General features: G+C 27.2%; 1 protein-coding gene across 1 annotated transcript in view; it reads left to right on the top strand.

Annotated features, from left to right (window-relative positions):
- The window catches only part of LOC107454008 (A disintegrin and metalloproteinase with thrombospondin motifs like), a 217237-nt gene continuing 194338 nt past the window's right edge, over positions 1-22899 (top strand). The window contains exon 1 of the mRNA XM_043046467.2: positions 1-439. The gene's annotated coding sequence lies outside the window, so the exon portion shown is untranslated. The remainder of the gene's footprint in view (positions 440-22899) is intronic.

The raw sequence follows: 22899 nt of genomic DNA, 5'->3' as shown, positions 1-22899 counted from the left end.
ATTGTCCCCAATGAAGGAGTTTCAAGGTCGTGGCTGCATGAAATCTGGGCTACCGCTTCCTCCAAAGCACTGATCCAAAACATAAAGTACCTTTTCTCCAACTTGCCCATCCCTTACAAACCACTGTGAAGAAGATGAAAATCAGATGTTAAATAAACATCAAATACAAATCATCTTCTTCAATCTTCGTGAAATGGGATATTTAAGATAGACTGCCAATTTAGGCTTGTTTAGATGGTTTCGGGATTATCGTCGAATTGCATTGTGGATTAATTTGTGAAAGCTAATTTAATGAAAGTGGCGGATTATTTGTGGGAGTGCATGCCCGTTTGGGGTATGAACCTGCAAATATGACACCTAAGGATTTGCCAACTAGGGGATCTAAATATCTGTGCAATCATCTGCGGAATAGTGTGTTGAATCCGAAATTATTAGGAAGGTCAGTTGTTTATTTTTACTAAAATTAGTCCTTTATTTACACAATTTATTTTTTCATCATTATAATTTTTTTAAAAAATTTTAATTTATTTTACATTTAAGTCACACATTTTGAATAGGCAATAGTATATTTATTTTAAAATAAACATATATGATTAAATGAGATAATCACTTAATTAACCACTTATTCATATCTGCCAGGCATTCTATAAATTACTGTATATCATTAAATAGTAATAAATGGATAGTTATTATTATTTTTATATTTTTGAATTACCTACACCAGTGTTTCCCAAAGTGTAGTACGCGTACCCCAAGGGGTACGGGAACAGTTTAGCGGGGGTACGCGTACCCCCAGAGGTACGGGAACAGTTTGGCGGGGGTACGCGTTCTTATGCGAAATATCTTGCAACAAACGAAAATTTCAAAACATTTTATTTAAAAACAAAGCCAGCCATGGAAATTTACGATTAAGTATTTTTCTTTTACTATTTTTTGCAGAGTTAACAGTTAATAATTACTGTATCAACCGTCAGTTGTGATTTTTAACTCTTGTGCAATTTTTTTTATAGCAAAAGTTTGTAATAAATTATACTTATTTTGATTATTTTAATAAAATATAATTTTCATCCTTAACATAGATTTTTTTTACCAAAATTGAAGATTTTTTTACAGAAAACTTTGTACCAAAAAAGAAAAGTAAACATATTTTTAAAAAAATACATTCGTATTTTCATTAGTGGTACACAGCGTTACGAAAAATTTAGAAAGGGTACACAAAAGTCACAAGTTTGGGAAACACTGACGTACACTAATCTGAAATACATTATATAATATACATTAATGTAATGTACATACATTAATATAATATAAAATACGTTATGGATATTACCTATAATTGGATATTATTAATGAGTATATTAAATGGATTGATCATTTTATCAACTAGTTACTCATGTCATAAATTAAATTACTAAACTGTATGGTTTTTTAATATATTTTTTTAACTAAAAATTAATGATTTGTTTAAAAGTTAAAGTAGCAATGTATCAGATTCAAACTGATGTTTTACTGTTTCTGGACAATAATGGTTTAGCAGTTTCAAAAAAATTTATATGTGCTGAATGAATTAAATTTATATAATTTTGCATTTAAAAAAGCACTCTCTATGCAAGAATAAAAAAAAGATATTAAATAAATCGAACGTTTTGTAGTGTATAATAAATTGATTAAAATTATTATGATAGATAAAAAACATATTTTCACTTTTCATTAATTTTTAATGTTTTTAAGTTTTAGCTTATTGGAGGCAAAAAATAAATTTTATGATTAATTAAATGTATTTGTTAAAAATACAATGTAAATATTTTTAAGCAATGAATGTAATCATTAGTTTCGGAATACCGTATGAATAAATTTTAAGCCCTGGTTGAGTTAATGAAATATGTATGCAACACTTAAAAAATATTTATTCATTTTCTAAAAATGTTGTCTCTTATAAAATATTTTTTCAAGCACTATTTAATAAAAATACAGTTATAAAATAACCAAATTGTTTTATTAAAATACATTCTATCTCATTCAATTGAAATAAAGATTGAAATAAACTAGGTTCATGAAGTAGTAAAAGATCTTAAGCCACCTTTTCTCATATAAAAAAGTATAAAATACGCTTTATTTAAAAACGCGTGTCGTAAAACAATCAAAATATGGTCGCTTATTTTTATTAGGTTTTTTAAAGTATTTATCTGTATGGGCTTTTTTCATCTAAAATGTTTTTTTCAAGCACCATTAAAAAAATAAAGTTATGAAATAACTAAAATGTTTTATGAAAATGATTTCTACCTAATTTAAACAAAATAAAAATTTAAATAAACTAGGTTCATGACATAGTAAAAGATCTAAATGTGCCTTTTTTCTTATGAAAGTGTTGTTTCAACTATTCTCGCTTAAAACAACATTTTATAAAACAAATCAAGATACGTGTTTTAATTAGGTCTTGAAATCTATGCATAAATAATATTGCTTCAGTAAAAACGAAGTTATAAAACTACCAAACTGTTTTTTCAAAATTCATTTTATCTAATCCAAGCAAGATAAATTTCGAAATGTAAAGAATAATGAAAAATTTTTGTAACTTCTGAAAGCAATAAAACTTTTATCTATAAACTTAATGAGTAAAATATTTAAAAAGGGAAATAATACACCTTTCAGGAGAAAAGCATTTAATCTTATTGATTAAGTCTTAAAGTTTTACTTATGGCAGCTATAGTCAAGAAAGAAATATTTGAAAGCATAAACTAAAATTTATGAGACAACGAAGCAGTTTTGCGAGTACTTACTATCCGAAATGTTTTTGTTTCACCTTTCTTCCTTTAATAGTAAAACATGAAAAAGGATATAATTTAAGGAGAAGAAATTGTAAATTTTTCAGTTAAATTTTTTAATTTTTTATTTCTGCTGTTTATCGGTTTACTTAACTACCCTCACAGTCGAGAATTGTTAAATCCAAAAACAAAAATTTGTACGTTTCTTATTTCGAAGTTGTCATGCGTATGCATTTTGCTTAAGATTTTTATAAGTGATATTAAAATAAAAGGGATGGGTTTTAAAAAGGAGCAGAATTTTCTTTTTCTTTTTTTATTAGGATTTAAAATTCACGAAGCATCATTCGCAGGACCTAATTACATAATTGTTTGAAATATTAATACACGATGGTGCACTGAGAAAAAGTATGGTCAAAACTACTAAAATATGGTAAAATTTACAGAGTTTTTGGCTCTGTTGGAACGCCAAAAATCTCAGTAAATTTTACTTAAACGCTTTGGTAATGATTATGGGAAAATTGACAATAAAATATAGTTTTCTAATGTGAGATAAAATTTGGTAAATGTGGTCAAATTTAGAAATTTATCAAAATACCTTAGAGCTTGAAATTCATTTATACGGTTGAATTTACTTTTCAGCTGTGCATTTTTTACTAAATATGTGGTAATAAGAACTATAAGTTTGTATGCCAGAATTTAAGGTAAACCGTTATATAAATAGAAAAATTACCAACCAAATGGTTTAATGTTTTGGTTTTTATTATAAGAATTAAGTTTTTATTTTATTAATTTTTACTTTTTACCAGAAATATCATAAGTTTGTATGTCAGAATTTAAGGTAAACCGTTATATAAATAGAAAAATTACTAACCAAATGGTTTAATGTTTTGGTTTTTATTATAAGAATAAAGTTTTTATTTTATTAATTTTTACTTTTTACCAGAAATATCATTACCAAACTTTACCAAAATTTTTCTCCCGTCTGGTCAAAATCACTTCAGATTAAATTTTAATAATGTAAATTTATGCTTTGCCATTTTATTGTCAGTTTAATAAACTAAACCAATTTAAAGACAAAATGCCATTACCCCTCTTTACTTATATTGAAAATTTTAAATAAGTAAATAAATGCCTGAAAAAACATTTAGCTATTAATATATTAGCGAACTAAACTGTGAATAACTTGATATTATTATGTAAATGAGGTGGAAATAAAAATATTTCAGTGAAGTTTGTAAGATTTGTATCAATTTTATTTTATTTTAAATTTATATTTATACTATAGACAGAAAACATTAATGCTTTCATATTATGCTCTTTAACAATGTAAAATTATGTAAGAAATAAAAGTTCTAGAAGCATACTTTCGAAAATAATGCAGAAATTTGATTTTAATAAGTAAAACATTATTTTTTTTTGTAGCAATAAGTGTAGTAAGTTATTATCGCTCTTCCTAGTTTGTACTTTCATAATGGGAAATGAAATGAAAGATAAAATTATAGTTATAAAAGCATATTTTTGAAAAAAATGGATAAACATTTGTTTACAATTTGTAGTTTGTGATATAATAGGGCATTAATAATTTCATATTTTGTTCTCTTATAAAATGTAATGCAGTAAAACTTAATATTGCAGTTAGAAAAAGCATATTTTCATTAAATGCATAAAGATTTATTTCTTTTCACTTTTTTTAATTTTCTCTCCTCTTTTTTAATAATTAGTTTAGGAGTTAGAATTTGAATTTAGGTAAGATATTCATTTATCACTTAATTAGATAATTTAAACAAGAAAAGCTAGACTTCCCTCATTAGCTGCTGAAATAGATCTAATTCAGAGCTCAAGAATCTGGAACCCATTTAAGTTTTCTCACTATAAACTAGATTGTGCTTCTTTAAATCTGTTTTTTTATCTTTAATGAGATAAAAAAAATTGGGTGCCATAAAACTGACTTACAGTAGACATAAGGTATCCAAGTATTAAGTATTCTTATTGAAAGTGCACAACGATTGCAAATCTATATCGAGTTTAATACCATTTCTGCCCTTCCGCAGTCTTAAAATAAGCTTTACCAAGGTAGGGAAAATTCACCTTTATAATGTAATTTAATAATTACAATAATGATACTCTTTTTTTTTTTACCAAATTTTGTTTTTTGCCATTTTTTCAAAATATGCTTTTCACGCATTTGATCCGATATGAGAATAGAATACCAAAAAAGAAGAATGTTTTTATTATTAATTCTGTAATTTATCACATTGCATTTTGAAAATTCTGTGAAATGTCTATAAGAAATGATTCATTCACGATACATAATTTGAATAAGGGTAAAGATGATAATAATAATTAATAATGATCGGTTAATGCCAAAATTCTCTTAAATTTAGCATTTGATATTCGAAAAAGCAATCCTTATTTATGAGCATTTTTTAAATTTTTTTTTTTAAAAAACACGAGATTTTTTTAAAAATTCCAATTTGTTCGAAAATTATCGCAATTTTAAGACTTTTTTTTGCAATTTATTTTTGTTTTAAGAATGCGGATAAAAAAAAAATCTGGTTGAATTACCGCATTCTAAGGTAATGGCATTTTTAATGAAAAAAAACAAACATAATTCTGGTTAATAACACCAAATTGTTTATTTAAGGCATTCGTCTCTTTTATATGACAATGGTTTACCGGAAATTCTGGTTTCAAAATTATAATTCTCATTATAATTTTGAAAAAAACACAAAAATGAAACACATGAAATGATAACACAAAAGTGAAAAGTAAATCCAAACAATAAAAATATCTTTTATGCCATGATCTAAGGCATCATGATCACCACATTAACTGAATTTTATCACTCATTATAAAATCATGCTTTATTTCTATACAGTTGATAATTTCTCAAATCCAGGTAATAATTTATTCCGTTGCGATTAAAGCATTAATGATACATGCTTACACTAAATTGCCATAATTATATATTTTCGCAACGTAAATTATTAAAATTATTTATCTATTTCGTTAACAGAACCTTTGCTTTTGAAAAATATTGCTCTTAAAAAAAGCAAAGCAGAAAGGAAAAAAAAAAGAAAAAAAAGAGAAAGAAACTAATATGAATGATAAGCAATCACAGGGGTTACTAACCGGAGTGAGCAGAGAGTGGTGGGGCCTCCTATTAATTTAAATTGTTTTTGTAATAGTGTCACTGACAAGAAGTTTTTAGGCGTTATTTCGTTTCAGATTTACTTATTTTAGAATTAAGTTATGATTTGAAGAAGTATTATTCAAAAAAGAATTTTTATTTTGGTAAACAATAAAATGATTAGGTATTACATATTTGTATTTTAAAAAGTATTGCAATTACTAATTAAAATAGAAAAATTCTAACATAAAAATATAGCTAGAAAAGAAATGTTCAAAAGTATGATAGCGTGAAAACATATATATTATTTTATTAATTTTAATTACAGTTATTTATTACATAACTCCAGCTTAATGATGGGAGTATAGAGCATCTCTCCTGGTCTTTAACTAACTGTAAGTAAATAAAATAGATGTCACAAGTTTACGAGATATCCCCTCTCTTCAAACTTTTTTCCCCTTTTAAGGTTTCTGCAAACCTTGCTTTTTTCCCCTCAACAGTACGTTTCAGTGATGAGTACACTGGCGTGGGAAAAAGCAAGATTCGTGCGAAACCATAGTAACAGAGAGGGGTAAAGTGTGAAGAGTAGGGAAACCGCATAACAATGAGAAACATTTTTCATTTATTTTAATTTACAAAGACTATAGTAACTATACACCTCGTTTCATGATTTTAACTATTTTCAATTCCTCATTGATTGTCTCACGTCAAGTCATCGTTCTGGGAGGATTCTGATCAAATATGTACTTTACTTAAGTTTTTTTCTGGCTTTCCTAATGCAAGTCCATGTTTTGTCGCTTCTTCTTCCCATTTTCTTGTCCTATTGCTGTAGGAATAATATATTCACCCAAAAGTTTCTTCTAGTGTTATTTAATCTTTCATGACATTTTTTTAAATGTGTATTCAATGCAATCAAATGCGTATGTTCTATATTTATATCAATGTATGCAAAATAGCATGCATATAAATTTATTCATTAAAAGGAATTAAACATTTTGGAAAACTGAAAATTACGTAAAATGTTCTTTTCAATTTTTTTATATCGTAAAACAGTGTTTGAAAAAAATAAGCGAATTTATGCATTTTACTTAAAACCTATTTTTCTACGCATATTCAGTATATTATTTGAAAATTTATGCATTTTTATAGTAAATTTTGGTAAGATCACTTAAAGATATTGCTAATAGATGGTGAAACTGATGGTGAAAGACAGACAAAGTCATGGGACATTAGCTTTACAATTCAATTAAAGCCCTTCAATCCTTAAACACACTAAACAGTTTTTTTTTAAAACTTTTTTTACAAAAAAGTATTTTCTTCAGTTTTAATTCATTTATTAATAATTTCCACCGGATATATAAATCGATGTAGTTTCCATTTCTAAATGTTTTTAAAAAATAAAGATCTTATGGGAATATAATGATAAACCAAATTCTCAAATTGCTCAGGTCAGTTCTTTTTCAGCACTTTTTTTGTGGAAAAAAACCCCACATTTTTTAATGTAATGTACTGCTATCCAATAGAAATTTGGAAAACTTGCGATAGATGTATTCATTTGGAAATAAAAGAAATAGCTAAGTCTTGAAACATTCCCTTCAGAAAAAAAAAGATTATTAAATCACTATAATGCTCAAAGCTCTTTAATTACATTATAGTATCGGACTTTTTAGATATTTTTCATCTAACGTACCGCTACTTAGTTAAAAAAGTTCACCTACAGCAATATTTAGTTTAGAGAGCAAAATTTAAAAAAAAAAAATAAATAAAAAATTTTCAAACCGTAATAATAACTCATTACTGAGATATTTCAACACTAACGAATACATTTATATTCATAAATTTATACAAACTAATAAATTACCTGAAATTAGGCCAATTAGTTTGACCATATTAGACAAGTGTCATCCGATTTAATTAAAGAAATCTTTTTCCTTTCTCGATCTTTATTTTTATAAATCGAGATCATGAATACAGATAAAATTAACTTCAAGTTAAAATAAATATAACTTAGTGTTTTCTGTAACAGAAAACCGCCTAAGGCGCTTTTTATTTTTGGCCTTGATTTTTTAACTGTTCAAAGTAATAGTTTCCTCGTTTTTTATTATTATTAGTCTTGTAATCCTCATAGAACATTCATTTTTCTTCACGATTTTGATTGTTAATCTATGTTAAGTAACACATAAAAAATTAGTTTTTGTAAATAAAAAAAAAAGAATTTTTAAAAAGGGCATTGTACTCCTTATTTTTTAAAAAAAATTATTAATATTTCAATTCCGTGTGATTTTCCTTGTTTTCGAATCTTTGGTATCTAAAATCATGTTTAGAAAGTTTGGAAAAATTTTGTAATTTTTGAAGGGTTATTTTATTGAGACGAAAATTTTAAAGAATAACAATTAGTATGGGAGCTACTGCACCGAGAAAAAAATTCTGGTAAAATTACCGTACTGCATGGCAATATCATTCTGGTAATTAAGAACCATAATTCTGGTTATAAAAACCGAAATATTTATACCGTGCATTTGGTAATTGTTATGTAATATTGAAACGGTTAGCCGGAAATTCTGCATTTCAAAAATTTGGTACCACGTATTTAGTAATAAATATAATAACGGAAAGTAAATTTAACCAAATAAATGGTTTCTATGTTATGCTAAGGTATTATGACAAAATTACCCAATTTTACCTCATTTACCAAACTTTATTAAATATTATAAAGCTATATTTTGTTAATTTTATCAAAATCATTAACAAAACGCTTCGTTAAAATTTAAGATTTTTTGTGTTTCCATAGAGCCAGAAACAAGATAAATTGTATCAATTAATTGTAATCATGATTACAAATTTTGATTACAACTGTAATTGTAATAACGATACTCAATTACAGAAATCAATTACTTGTAATCATGATAACAAGCAAATAAAATATACGATTACATGTAATCATGATTACAAGTAATCTTGATTAAATGTAATTATGATTACAATCAATCAAAATATGAGATTGCAAGATTATTGTATACAAATATATGATTATATTTTATAGTAAGTAACGTAATGTATCGTATAATGATAGATTTTGTACGTATTTACATACAACGTATGTACGAATAAATATAACTAAAATGCATTTACATATGTATTTATCTAATGAATATGTAGGTAAATGCATAGGTACAGACATTTTAGTTTCACACATCTACATACACTTAGATTATATGTATAAAATATATGTACGTATGTATATATTTAATAATTATGAATGTATGTGCAAACAATGCAGACATGTACGCAATGAATGTATGCATTTTATGCAAATACTTGTGTATGTAAAATATATATCCTTGTTTGTATATGCATATATATGCAAATACTTTTTTGTACGAACATACATGCCTTGTTTGCTTAATGTATATCCCATGTATGTATCTACAATATATCTTATATATATTTATATACTTATATTATTTATATTCTTATATATACAATATATTTATATCTTATACACCTATGTACAATGTATGAATGTCCCTTATACATTTATGTACAATGCATGCTAAATTAAAGTATTCCCCATGCAAGCATGCACAATGTATGCATGTCCCATGTTTGTCTGTACAATGTATGAAGGTCTTATTAACACTTGCACAATTTATTTATGAAGTATGTATGTATATATGTACTATATATATGTACTATACATATACACGATAGGTGTATGTTCAATGTGTGTATCCAAATATGCATAACATTTGTGTACGATTGTACGTTCATTGGGAAAAACATATATTTTACATATACACATACATACATTTGACATGCATATATTTTCTATATACATATACAGACATTCGACATGTATATATTATACAGATGTACATAAATACATTTGACATGCATATATGTACATACATACATACATTTAACATGCATATATTGTACAGATGAACATACATATAGTGTACAGATGTATATTGCGCAAAAAAAAAGCGAACCACCCTAAATGTCTTTTGATCTAATGATCGGATTTTTACGTTCCAGGGCTCAATCTTAATGGCTCGATAGAGTGACTTTAAATATGCTAATTAATAAGTGCAGAAAATATTTTAAGTTACGAACTAAGACACAAAAGCGCGCTTTCTCTGAATCTGAGATCTATGATATTGAATGTAAAATAAAAAAAAATAAATAAAAAATTCAAGATGCAGATAGCAAACCTACGAAACAGAAGCTCACTTTACTTGTATGGTTAGGTAACCCGGAATGTTAGAAAGGAGATTTCGGCTGTTTTCATTTCTCTTCAAGTATTTTTGCTATCACAAAAAGAAAATTGCTGATACTGAATGTATATAAATATGCTCAGGATTTAAAAAATTAACCCACGTGAGAAGCAAAAGATTACTTCTGAATCATTTCCATACAAGGAAGTAGGACGAATATACTTCTATACTTTAGAACGAATTAATAGTAGTTTTGATCAGAATTACCAACTTCAATCTTTCATTTCTTTTCTCAACTGTTTTGAAACATGCACACTTAAAAAACATTTTTTAGTTGAGAAACGGATGCGATAAATGTAATAAAACTTTTCTCTTCTTATTGTGATTGCGCCCTAATATTTCATACAATATGCACGCGATGAGCTAATATATATCTCCTTTTTATTGTCTACCCATCGCTCGTAGTCTTCACAGTCTGTTTGTGATTTTTATTTTTCGTTCTGGAACAGGAAAGAAAAAACGAGAGAAAAAAAACTGAGAGAACTTTCCAAGCGTAGACCACTGAACAAATTAAACAACAGAAGAAGTTAAACAGAAATTGACTGTTTCCAGTCAGATTGGTTAATTCGGACGATTTTATCGGAAAGTGTAGCTTCCGACTCACTAAACCTTTTCAAAATATATCTAATAACTTCATCTGCATTGCTAAACTATTCGCTTCATGAAACGGATGCTTTTTGTGATGCATAAGCAACCATGAAAAGAATCGTTTATTTAATGAAAGCAAGCATTTTACATATTTCCATCTTGTTCTTCAATGGTTAACGATACGATATTAGAGATAAATTAAAGTATTTAATTAAAAGCTTGAATTAAAACTGGACTAATTAAATAAAAATAAATGCTCGAATTATTTTTCTTGTATTACGGAAAAATATGTAATATAGTAGGGTCTACCGATAAAATTTACTGTGTTTCTGGCTCTATGGGAATACAAAAAAAGCTCGGTAATTCTTACCAAAGTATTTTGGCAATGATTTTGGTAAAATTAATATTGAATGAAATATTATTCTATAATATGAGACAAAAATTGGCAAATGTGGTAAAATTTGGTAATATTATTAGGATACCTTAGAGCAAGGTATAAAAAACCTTTTATTTGATTAAATTTACTTTTCAGTTTTGTATTTTTCATGAAATATGTGTTAATAGGAATTATAGTTTTGAAAACTAGAATTTCCGGTAAGCCTTTATCATATGAACGGAAAAATTACCAAATGACTGATTTAAGTACATCATGTTTCAGTTTTATGAACTAGAATTATAGTTCCTTTTACAAGAAACGTATAGAGTATAATAATTTTACCAAAATATTTTCCTTGTACAACAAAACTTTTAATCCGAAGGTTAAATAACATTCAAAAGATTTTTCATACGAAAAGTTCGTGGTCTTCCCAAAACAAATTTCTAAGATTTTCGTTTTTTCAATTCTCGTCTTTTTCGGAACTTTTCAGACGTCTATTTTTCGTTTTTAAATTATTTTAAATTTTCTTTTTTTAAAATTTGCTATTGATGTTGAAGTCATTCTTTCTGTATAATCACTCTTATTATTCATTCTAGTAATAATGAAGAATATCAGATATCTATGTTCAAATTTCAGACATTCTTTTGCAATATATACATATTGCGAAAAAATGTCTGAAATTTGAACTTTATATTTAATTTAAACTCATAAGTATATCCCTGTCAAATTATGACACAGAATAAAAATTTTGTAACATTTTTTATATTACTGCAAATGTAGACAAGGAATGCGAAAAAAAAGTCTCTGACCTCAACACAACGAAACTTTCTCTAGAGCAGGGTTTCTTAACCTGTGGTTCATGAACCCCTAAGGGGTCCATGAGTTATATTTTGGCAGTCCGCTGACTACTCCTAATTTTTAAAACGTTTGGAAGCCTACCCATTGCTTGTAAAGCGAGCTATGGCAGCTACGGTGTATCTTTGCGAAGCGGGATTTTCCGCACTTGTGACAATAAAAACATAACATCCAAATCGATTGAATGTTGAACATGATATATATGCACGTTGCTTTGTCAAAAACCATCCCCCAATTCAATTTATTAATTAAGGAAAAGCAGCAGCAACCTTCACATTAAAAATTTTAATTTTAAAAATTTTGTATACTACTAAAATAATAAAATTAAATGTTTTCTAATAATTGATGTTTTTAAAAAAAATTTTTTTTCACAGGGGGGTGGTCCGTGACTTCCTAAAAATTTTTAAAAGGGGTCCATTATATCTAAAAGGTTAAGAAACACTGCTCTAGAGCGATTTTTCTACAAGAACTAAATCAATTTCGTTAAAAGGAGATCTCTCAGTAGTCTCTAGTATTTCTTGTCCCGAAATTTGTAAAGCATTTATTTTAGTGTGTTAACTTCAAAACATTTGAATTGCAATATTAAATTAATGTTTGTATTTTTTGTCTACATTTACTTTCCTTTAATGATATTATAAGTTATTATCTTTTTCTTTAGCATTTTATAAATGTCACAGTGGCCAAACATAAGATATTTTGGGAAGTTTGACCATATATTAGTATGTTATTAAATAACTAACAATCCATGATTAGCTTTTTTTCCAAAATTAAATTCAATAAGAACGCTTTCATGATGTGGACTACATTTAATATTCATAAAGTTTCGAATGTAATCAAAATGCCAGAACTGTAAATTCTTTAACTGTTCTGCTAATAGATTTCTTTATTTCTGTTTTTTCTCCGACTTTTTTTGTTCATTAATAAATAATTAATATTATAAAATACACAAGTGGGCGACCTTTGTGCTAAAATACAAACTAAGGTAGACAACATTAAAGAGCACAAAAATATTATTAAAATAATATTTTTGTGCTCTTTAACGTTGTCTACCTTAGTTTGAATTAATATTATTATTTAGACAATATTTTGAATAATGATGTAGCTTAATATTTGTATTTTAGATATGATGGATCATTTATTTACTTATAATTTATTTTACTTCCTTTATTATTAAAGTTTATTTAGTGTCTCATTTAGTCTGATACATTTGAAACTAATTTATATTAAATGATTTTTATTCGTGTTTTTATTCACTTAAGTATTTCGTAGTACAAAGTGCCTCTTCTAAAAATAATTAAAAGAAACAGTTATCCAATTTATGCGTCAAAATAAGTAATAAACGGAAAATATTTTTAAATATTTTTAAGAATTGTAGACTTATTAGAACTTTTAATTATTGTATGCATTGCAAGAGGAGATGCAATTACATGTTACGTAATGAAGGTACATTTGTGAGGCATTATCACATTAGCCTGTCATTATTAATAATTTCCGATTAGATTTGGTAACTGTAAACTGCAACCAACCAAAAGGATAAATGTTCACAAATTATTCATTTTAATCGGCTTACACATCATTAGTGATTTCGGTTTATCATTAATAATAACAAACGGTTATTATTAGCAATAACCATGTGTTTTGAAGGTTTATTGTCAGATAAACACTTTCCCGGTGTTCCCTACATAGATGTTTTTTCCAATATATTCAAATCCGATATTTTATTCTAACCGAATGTTATTAATAATAATCAGCAATTTTAAATAATAACCTTATTAGTTAGTTTAGTGTAATAATTTGTGAGAATTTATCGTATTAACCGGTCATTATTATTGCTATAGCCGGTCATAATGTTAGGGCCCAATATCAGAAACTACTCAAATCCTGAAAATAATATCTCTAATAATATGTCTGATAATGCGTTTTTGTTTTCGATTTCGCAATCTTATTTGTCTGATTTAATTTATTCTCGAATTTAAAGCTACTCATTGAAAAATAAAATTGCAGTTTACGAAAATTTATCGAGAATTAATAATAGTAACAGCGTTATAGCAACGCGCTATCCATAGAAATAAATCAGTTTTCTTCGGGCTAACATTCGTTTAAAACTAATAACATAAATACTTTTTTGTAATTTTCCTTGAAGTGTTTATTGAAATATTCAAAAAACATAGTTAAAACTTGTTTGTATATTTCTGAGTAACGATAATTAAAATGCGAATATTTCATTGTTAAAATCAAATATACACTGTGAGCTACAAATCACGAAAAAAAAAATATTAGACTGATAAATAAGATAACCCCCAAGAAAATTAACCAGAAAGACAATTATATACCACCAGGATCTAATTAAATATTTTTATACGCCAACTCATTGTCTATAGTTTTGAAATTATGATGTCATCTATTTAAAAATAGCTAGTATAGGACTGGAAATATATAATTGGATATTGATTGAGCTTTCTGAATTTATTCGCTAGTCACAGTTCGATGTTCCTGAAGCTTGCAATCAATGACATGTGAATCATTCATTGTTGAAATCTGTCATTGCAATTAGTACGCCAAAAGGTTTCTGCCGAAAATGGACCAAATTGAAGTCAAGGAACATTAATCAAGCATGCATTTGAATTGGAACTGTTTAAGACTCGAAACCGTGAAATGTCCAAATGAATTAAATCAATGGCAGATTCTAAAAGGAGTAAAAGCTGAGAATGGTATGCTTTGTTTCAACGAGGTCTGATTGTAAAACTTATAAGTCAAATAATGCAAGTTTTCAAAATCCCTGATGATCAGTGCGTTTATGCACAAATTCGTTTAAATTATTTGTACAGGGTGGTCCAATTGTGAAACTCAGATTTTAAAATACAATTAAGATTTCAAAATCCTTTGTGTGTTTACATACAAATGCACTCGATTTCGTTGTAAAGTGTAGCTATAATTTAACATGCATAGAACAACATTGAGAACAATTTGGCTGACTAATGTCGATCAAACTTGGTATACACGTTATATGGGGGGGAGACCATGGCTAAAAGAAATCTGCAGTAAATAATAGTTCAAATTTCAATCACCAGGTGAAAAAAAATCGCGTATAAAAAACACAAAAACGAAAAACGGAACTACAATTTAAGTATAGCATACATTATGTATGCATTCCATTTTCATCTGTCATGTGTTATAACATGTTCAAAATGGGCTATGTTGTTAAACCAAATGGTGCAATTTTTTTTTGATCTATTGCAAAAGGACGTGTTACGCTTCAATCCAGTTGCATTTGTGCTATCTTTTTTAAGCTATTATCAGACCAAGATTTTAGCAAGTTTAATTGACTTCCTATCAACACAACGTAACATAAAATTATTGTTTTTAAAACATGCTATATTTTAAATTGGCTATGCAGTTTTATTTATGTGTTAAGGTAGCACAAATGAAAGGTTAACTTAGATATTACCGATTAAACTGGGGACCAGAAAGATTTGCAGGTTAAGTACTTGGAAATATCAACAAAAATCATCATTTGCTAGACATTGTATCCTGCAAAAACTATTGGCTAAAAATGGTACCAATCTTAGTTAAAAACCAAGGTTACGGGTTTAGTAAGTAACATATTGTAAAGTAATTTAAAATAAAAGTAAACAATGAGTAAGGCTATTAATTTTTTGATAAAAATTGCAATTTAAATTAAACAGAAGTAATTTTAGTTTCTATTTATTATTGCATGATAAACTTGAATGACATTTGAGCAATATTTGTAGTTTTTCAGAGAATTTTTCGGTTCCGCATTTTTTTTTTTTACAAAGGTACTTTTTAAATCTTTAACTACCGAAAATTGATTACAGATTTGTGAATTATCATAAGTACTTGTAACTTCGAAATCCAACTACCTAAAATCAATTAGACTCAGTTTTAGCTGTTTATAAAATTCAAAGCATTAATTAGAAAGTTCTATCCATCTCTAGAGATCGCTCGCTATTCATACTATTTACGAAAGTAATGCAAAATGATTTTAAAAAAAATGTGGACGTTTTTTCTAGTGTTTGAAAGATTATTTTCATTGTTTAGATCACATAAGAAGGCAAAAATTGAAAATGATAAATTGATTTCAATGTAAACTAAGGTAAACAACGTTTAAGAGCACAAAAAATATTTATAAATGCAGACAGCTGCTTCGGATGCTCAAAGGGCAACCTTCATCAGTGCAACAGAAAGAAATGAGAGAAAACAGGGTAAATATATAGAGAAAGGTGACGTCACAAGGGGGGTTAGAGCAACGGCCAATAGGAGGGAAGGGTGAATTTATGATTTCAATGTTTCAAAAGTTGTTGTTTAGTATCATTAAAAAAAACAACCCAAAATTGAAAATTAGCAATTGATTTTAATAAATTTATGCGGGGAGGAAAAATTTCGTTCAAGTGACGACTTTTTTTTTTAATATAAAAAGTAACTTTTATTTTAATATTTAAAATATTTGTCTGTTTTATCCTTAAGTTTTTCTCTTCAGCAAGATTGTGTCCACAAATTAAATATAAAAAAGCTCTGTTTCGTGTTAAAGACACTTAAACGTGGTTTTTATTTTTCCCTCTGCAAAGAACCTTCGAAGAACACCCTTAAATAACCACATTACCAAATCATGCGATAACTTCAAATGAAACAAAATAACACTTACAAGTTCTTTTTAAAGTAAAAGTCAAACTCTCATTTTTCTAATTTTACGTTCCATTTCAACGACATGTTTCATGATAAAAACAGAGAAATTTACTGCCCTAAAGGTGATTTTCATTTTTAATGACTTCACGAGAAATTGCCAAAGGTGAAGGAAAAAAAAAGAAATTGAAACATGATAAATGTTATGAAAACATCTTGTGAATTCCATTGCCATCATTTCCACGCCTTAGGTTCATCACGGAATGTAATTAGGGTAAGCTTTTTATTTGAGCTTTCCCTTTAAAAGATTCGATTCCGGACATAAACAGAGCATTGCAACTTTGGCGACAGTGCACTAAACGTGACCGACTTAAAGTTTAAAGAAAACGTCGCCAACCGCAGTTTGATTGACAAGTTAAGATAAGTGTAACCACAAGAAAGATATTATAAAATGTTTATTTCTACATACGTCTTAAAGATTGGATCGTTAGTTATCCAGGATGAAATATTTTTTATGTAACTACCGTTTTTTATACAACTTAGAATATGTTTGAATACCCTCTCCCATTTTTTTTTTAAAGTTTCAAAAAATTAAGAAATTAAATTTGATTTAACTGTTTCAGTTATTTTAATTTATTACATTAAAATGCTACATAAAATTTTTAGTTACGAAATTTTTATAATATAATTCTTTTCATTTTGGTTATGAAACAAAATCTGCAAGATTCGAATGATAAAACATTTATTTGCCATAAAGCGGTTCGAAAGGTTATTTGAATCAAATTCCCTACATTTCTTATAATTTTTCGTCTTGATTACAACTAGTCGACTAACAAGCGTAAAACCAACTATTTTTTCATTACAGATGGTTTCTCTTTGAAGGTGATTACAGATGGTTTCTTGAATAAACAAAAAAATCTAAATCTTAAATTGCTATTTTGTAAGTGATTAAATTATACAAAATATTGTCTTATGTCCTATGTAAGAGATGTTGGTTCTTTGGAGTCACATGTATCCTAGGAGTCAATCCTTTCTTACCTGAATCAAATTTGAGAGGAAGAGAATTTTGTAATTTTTTATTTATTTATTTTACTTTGTGTCAACACGAAGAAATTTTTTATGTTTTTAAATCAATTTGGTTTTCTGAAGAAATTATTGTGAATTTAGCAAGTATAACTTAATATGATTTCTATTTTGCAATTACGAGGACCGTTTTTCAAAATGACGACGAGAGAAAATAGACCATGCGCAGACGTTACCATAGTAACCATACGGAGTGACCAGTAAAGTGACCATACAGAGACGAATTGAACATACTGTAACTCTCTATAGATTGACCATACGCTCTTGCTACACTTGTTACGCATTGTTTGCTCCGCGAGATAACTTTTAAGATTTATAATTGAAAAAATTCTTACTTTAGTGCAATTAATACCTTAAATCATGTTATTATTTTTGTTATTTCAATCTTTATTAGTTTCCCGATTAATGATAATGATGAATTATCATTTTGTCAGTTTCAGAAATATAAAAAACAATTTTTGCTAAGAAACATTTCACACGAAATAAAATATTTTTAACCATCGATTGCTAACTGTTGCTTTAAATCAACGTGTTTAATTTTTTCTTTGATATCAGTTACTAATGCTAAAATGCTATTATTTAAATCCAAAAGTCTTACATAGATGCTTGTTATTACTATTCATTATAGTAGCAAGTTTCCCTATTATGTATAACAGTATTTGAAAGTATAAGTTAATAAGCTGATTCTTTGGCTAGGCCATAAATAATTTAGAGTCAGAACAAAAGTTTTGCACGACCAGAAAACTTGTAACGACTTTTAAGTGTGTAACATCATTTCGACATTACTTGAAAAAAAAATATCACCTGGTTTGCAAACATAGGCCATTAAATTTCTCTGATCCTTTTTAAGATTTTTGATGTAAAGCTATGCATGCTTCTCTTAAAGTATTTTTTATAGATCTTTTAGAAGTTTGGCATTAAGAAAACTTAAACCTGTTTAAGAAAACTTAAACTTGTCGTCAAATAACGAGAAGCGGTTAGTGGGAAAGTGGTTTAAATTTTGATTCACCATGAATTTTAATTACTAATGTAAATTCTGTCTTATATGAATTCGGTAATATAAATTCTGTTTTAATGAATGTGCTTTTTTTCCTTTTCTTTCTTTTTTTTAATTAATGAAGGTTCGAAATGAACGATGTATAGCTAATTTCAGCTTAATCTTAAAATTCCTGGAATTTTGGTTAATGATTAATTCTTCTTGATGACAACATGAATAATATTTCTTGCTACAGTCAAAAACTGTGGAAACTTGTCCTGGTATTCAATACAGAGCTTCCAGTAACAACTTGAGTGTTTACCAAATTTCTAAGTCGTCAGGATTCGGATAGATGATAAATCCAGTTTTTACCGGTTGTGAAGCGATTGAAACTTGTAAAGTCATCTCGCATAGAGTAGCAGTTGAAATATGACCATTACAATTAAAATTTCATTACAGGAACGAAAGCGAATGAGTAGAAACGTAGCATTAAATAATCTTTACCCTATGCCCCAAGAAAAAAAAAAGGTTCTGATAAAATTAATGCGCTGTATGGTAAGGAAATTTCTGATAAAAAAAAAAACAACCCTGATTCTGGTTAATAAAATCAAAATATATTGTATTAAAACCAAAATCTATGGTATTTAAGCTAGTCTTTTGCTAATTTTTCCTTTCATATGGTAACAATTAACCTGAAATTCTAGTTTTCAAAATTATTGTTCTTATTGTCACACGTTCAAAAGTAAATACAAAACTGAAAAGTACATTTAAACGAACAAATAGTTTTCATTTCACACTCTAAGGTATCATGATAAAATTACATAACTTTATACATATTATGAAACCCTGTTTTATTATAAATTTTTATCAAATTTATTACCAAAGAGCTTCGGTAAAAATACCTAGTTTTTTCATGTTCCCATTGAAATGGAAAAATGGCAAATTTTACCATATTCTGTTAATTTTGACCATACTTTTTTCTAATGTGTAAAGATGTTTTGAGTCGATTTAAAAATTCCTTTAGAAGCTAAGAGCTGTCAAATAAAACATTTAAAGAAAATCTGAATTTATAATTAGCTTTTTTCTACAGTTTAAAATTACTTTTTAATACAATTACTGTTATATAATTAAAATTATATTTGTAAATTTCAACACATGTATACATATTTTAAAGTATATACTTGCATGTAGCACAATTGTAGGTTAGAATATAGATCTTTATTAATTAAATATTTTTAAAATGCTATAGAAACTTTACTGGCATATGGTTTTGAAAGTATCGATTCGGGTTTTTTTTTCAGTTTTTAATACTTGTTATGTAAAAAACATGTTTTGAGAGTTAATAATTTAAATCTGGTTAATATAAATAGAGGTTATAACAAAAACTGAAATTTCAAAAGAATCAATGCAATAACTCTTAATTAATGAAGAATTTGAAGAAACTGTCATCATTTGTGATAAAACATGTTTCCATATCTCCATGCTATAATAATTTTTTGCTGGAATTGTTATTATGAAAGTTCTTCTTTAGCTTCACTAATGAAAATATTTTTTAAATATATAAATTCCTTTGGTGTTTATCTCTCATTTTTTTTGAGAACAATTTCCCATAATGTATACATGAATATTAAATATTTTTATTTATACATATAGGATTTATATTAAAAATGTATGCGTTACTAATGCGTATTAGTTTTTAACAGCGATTGCAACAACGAAATTAAAAAGAAGATGGGAGAGCAAATAAAAGACACTCTTGGCCGACAATGCGTAAAATGCTCAGTACAATTTTAGCTCTATCTTAGACATTGGATATCGGTTGATGACGTCAGCGACCTTTGGGTCACTCAGTTACGGTCACGGGGTACTACTGCTTTCAGAGAGATATTTTTAGATTTTATCGTTTCACTAGGAATAATATTTTTGATTAATTACTTTACTTCAATTTATATTTAAAGCCGATATTTTAAAAAATTAATCTTTTGGATATCTACTTTTTAACGAAACTTTAAATTATATTTTTAAAAGGAATGAAAATATTTAAAAAAAATCATCTTATTTATATTTTTGTGGTTTTAAATGGATTTCGGATTATTTATAATAAGTTTGCATATTATATTTTATAAATTAAAAAAAAAATATTTAGTATTATTTTTCTTGAATGCAATTGTTTACATATTACACGAATTAAAAAATTTGAAAATAACTTTATTTTGTAAATACAATTTTAAATACATTGATTGAAAGATTAACACAGATTTCAAAAATACAAGTGTAAATTTTATTCAATAAATAGACATATTTTACTTTAGTTTTAATTCATTACAGCCTAGAATCGATTTTTAAAAAAATGGATTATTTTTTAAAAATCATTTCAATATTTCAATTACATTTAAAATCTTTTTGGCTAATTCTAAAATTATTAACAGACACATTCTAATAGATATAACCAACATGATTTCCGTGAAGTAAGTGCAAAAGTTATAACATTTGTCCTTTATGTATTCAATGTGAATCAATTTACAAATTGCTCGCAATTCGAAGAAGTCAGAACGAATTTATTTGAATTAGTATGTGATATTTACTTTATTAATTTCAAAATGTATTTAATTTTGGAATCTTTGGAAAAAATAGATTGAAAAGAAAATCATATGAAATGTCACAAATTAATATTTAAACGATAAAAAAACAATATTTGATGACTAATTCAGATCCAGATTTCTAAAAACAAAGGTAAAAATCTACAAAAAAAAACTACTTTTTTTTATGGGGAGATTAAAAAGGGGTTAATAGAGGAAGGCGAGCGCATTCCTGTCATATAAGACACATGATATTAGCAATATGATAATTTTAATTTTAATTGTAAAATATGATTGAAGCCGATTATGAACAATAGCTTAAAGAATTAAAATTAGCTTTTATGACTCCAATGCAATTAATAAAAATATTTTATTGAAAGTTTAAAATAATTAACGTACAAAACACTACTGATGGAAACTATTTATGTCAAGTAATATGTTTTGGGGCAAATAATTATAATATAACATTTTAAACTTCTATCGCGTTTAACGTGTAGCCATATTCCGACAAGCAAGCTCGAAACCAACAGCCAAGGCTTAACAACACACAACTAAGGGTTAGAAAGATAAAGGTAAGCCACACTTTATTTGTAGCCCCACTTTACCTGTAAATGTGTTGCCATATTCTGACAAACAAGCTCGAAACCAACAACCAAGGCTTAACAAGACACTGCACTGTCAAGGGCTAGAAAAATAAAGATCAGCCTCACTTTACCTGGCACCATTTTTCCGAAAGATATTTGTAGAAACTGCATATTTGTAGAAGAATGAATAGGAAATAAAAAACAAATGCGGTTCAAGTTTAATATTAATTTCTTAACTGACTTTTTGTAACATTAAACTTGTATCTGTATTTCCGTAAGGAAACTCAAATTTCGAATGTCAATGCTAGAAAAAATGAAGCACAACTATTTGTTAAGTATACGGTCTCTTTATACAAAACGATATTCGTTCATGTTTAAGCGAAATAAGTAAAAGTGTTGGTTCTCAGGGTACATTTTACTGTAAAATCCATTTTTACCAGAACATGTTAAAAATCTGATAGTCTGAATCTGACAGCAATTTTTACAATAATAGCTATCGTAAAATTACTGATTAACACTAATTAAATAAATACTATTGTGAAAATCATGGTATAATATTTTACGATAAAATGGATTTTGCGTGTGATGCACTCAGATTGCCAGTACTTTATTACATCATTATTTGAACTGGTATTGTTTTAAGTTCATTATGTTTGCAGTATGTTTTTATAGTTCAATTCAACAGATATTGTAAAAAAAGAATCTATTAAGATTTGTTATAACAGAACACCTTCTATGTGTTCGTGTAATTTGAGTAGTTGGCGGATGCATTCTGTGAGTGGTTCGGATGAGGTGGCGACACTAAAATAACACGCGGATTTGAAAACAAAATAAAATTTGATAAACTGCAACAAGAATTTAAAACTAATCTGTATTATGCGCCTTTAGATATTCATTTTAATAACATTAATGGAGAAAAGGTTTTGTGAAACATTCACTACATAAAGGAGCACCTTTTTCCTCGTCCTTCAGTTGCTTTAACTAGACCTGAAAATTTTAATTTACTGTTAGTAGCCAGTGGCCGGTAGATTCTAGCACTTTTTCC

This window comes from Parasteatoda tepidariorum, chromosome 5 (genome assembly GCF_043381705.1).
Source record: "Parasteatoda tepidariorum isolate YZ-2023 chromosome 5, CAS_Ptep_4.0, whole genome shotgun sequence".
NCBI lineage: Eukaryota > Metazoa > Arthropoda > Arachnida > Araneae > Theridiidae > Parasteatoda > Parasteatoda tepidariorum.
Note: the sequence above shows the minus strand (reverse complement) of the source record. Positions and strands in the feature narration are given on the sequence as shown.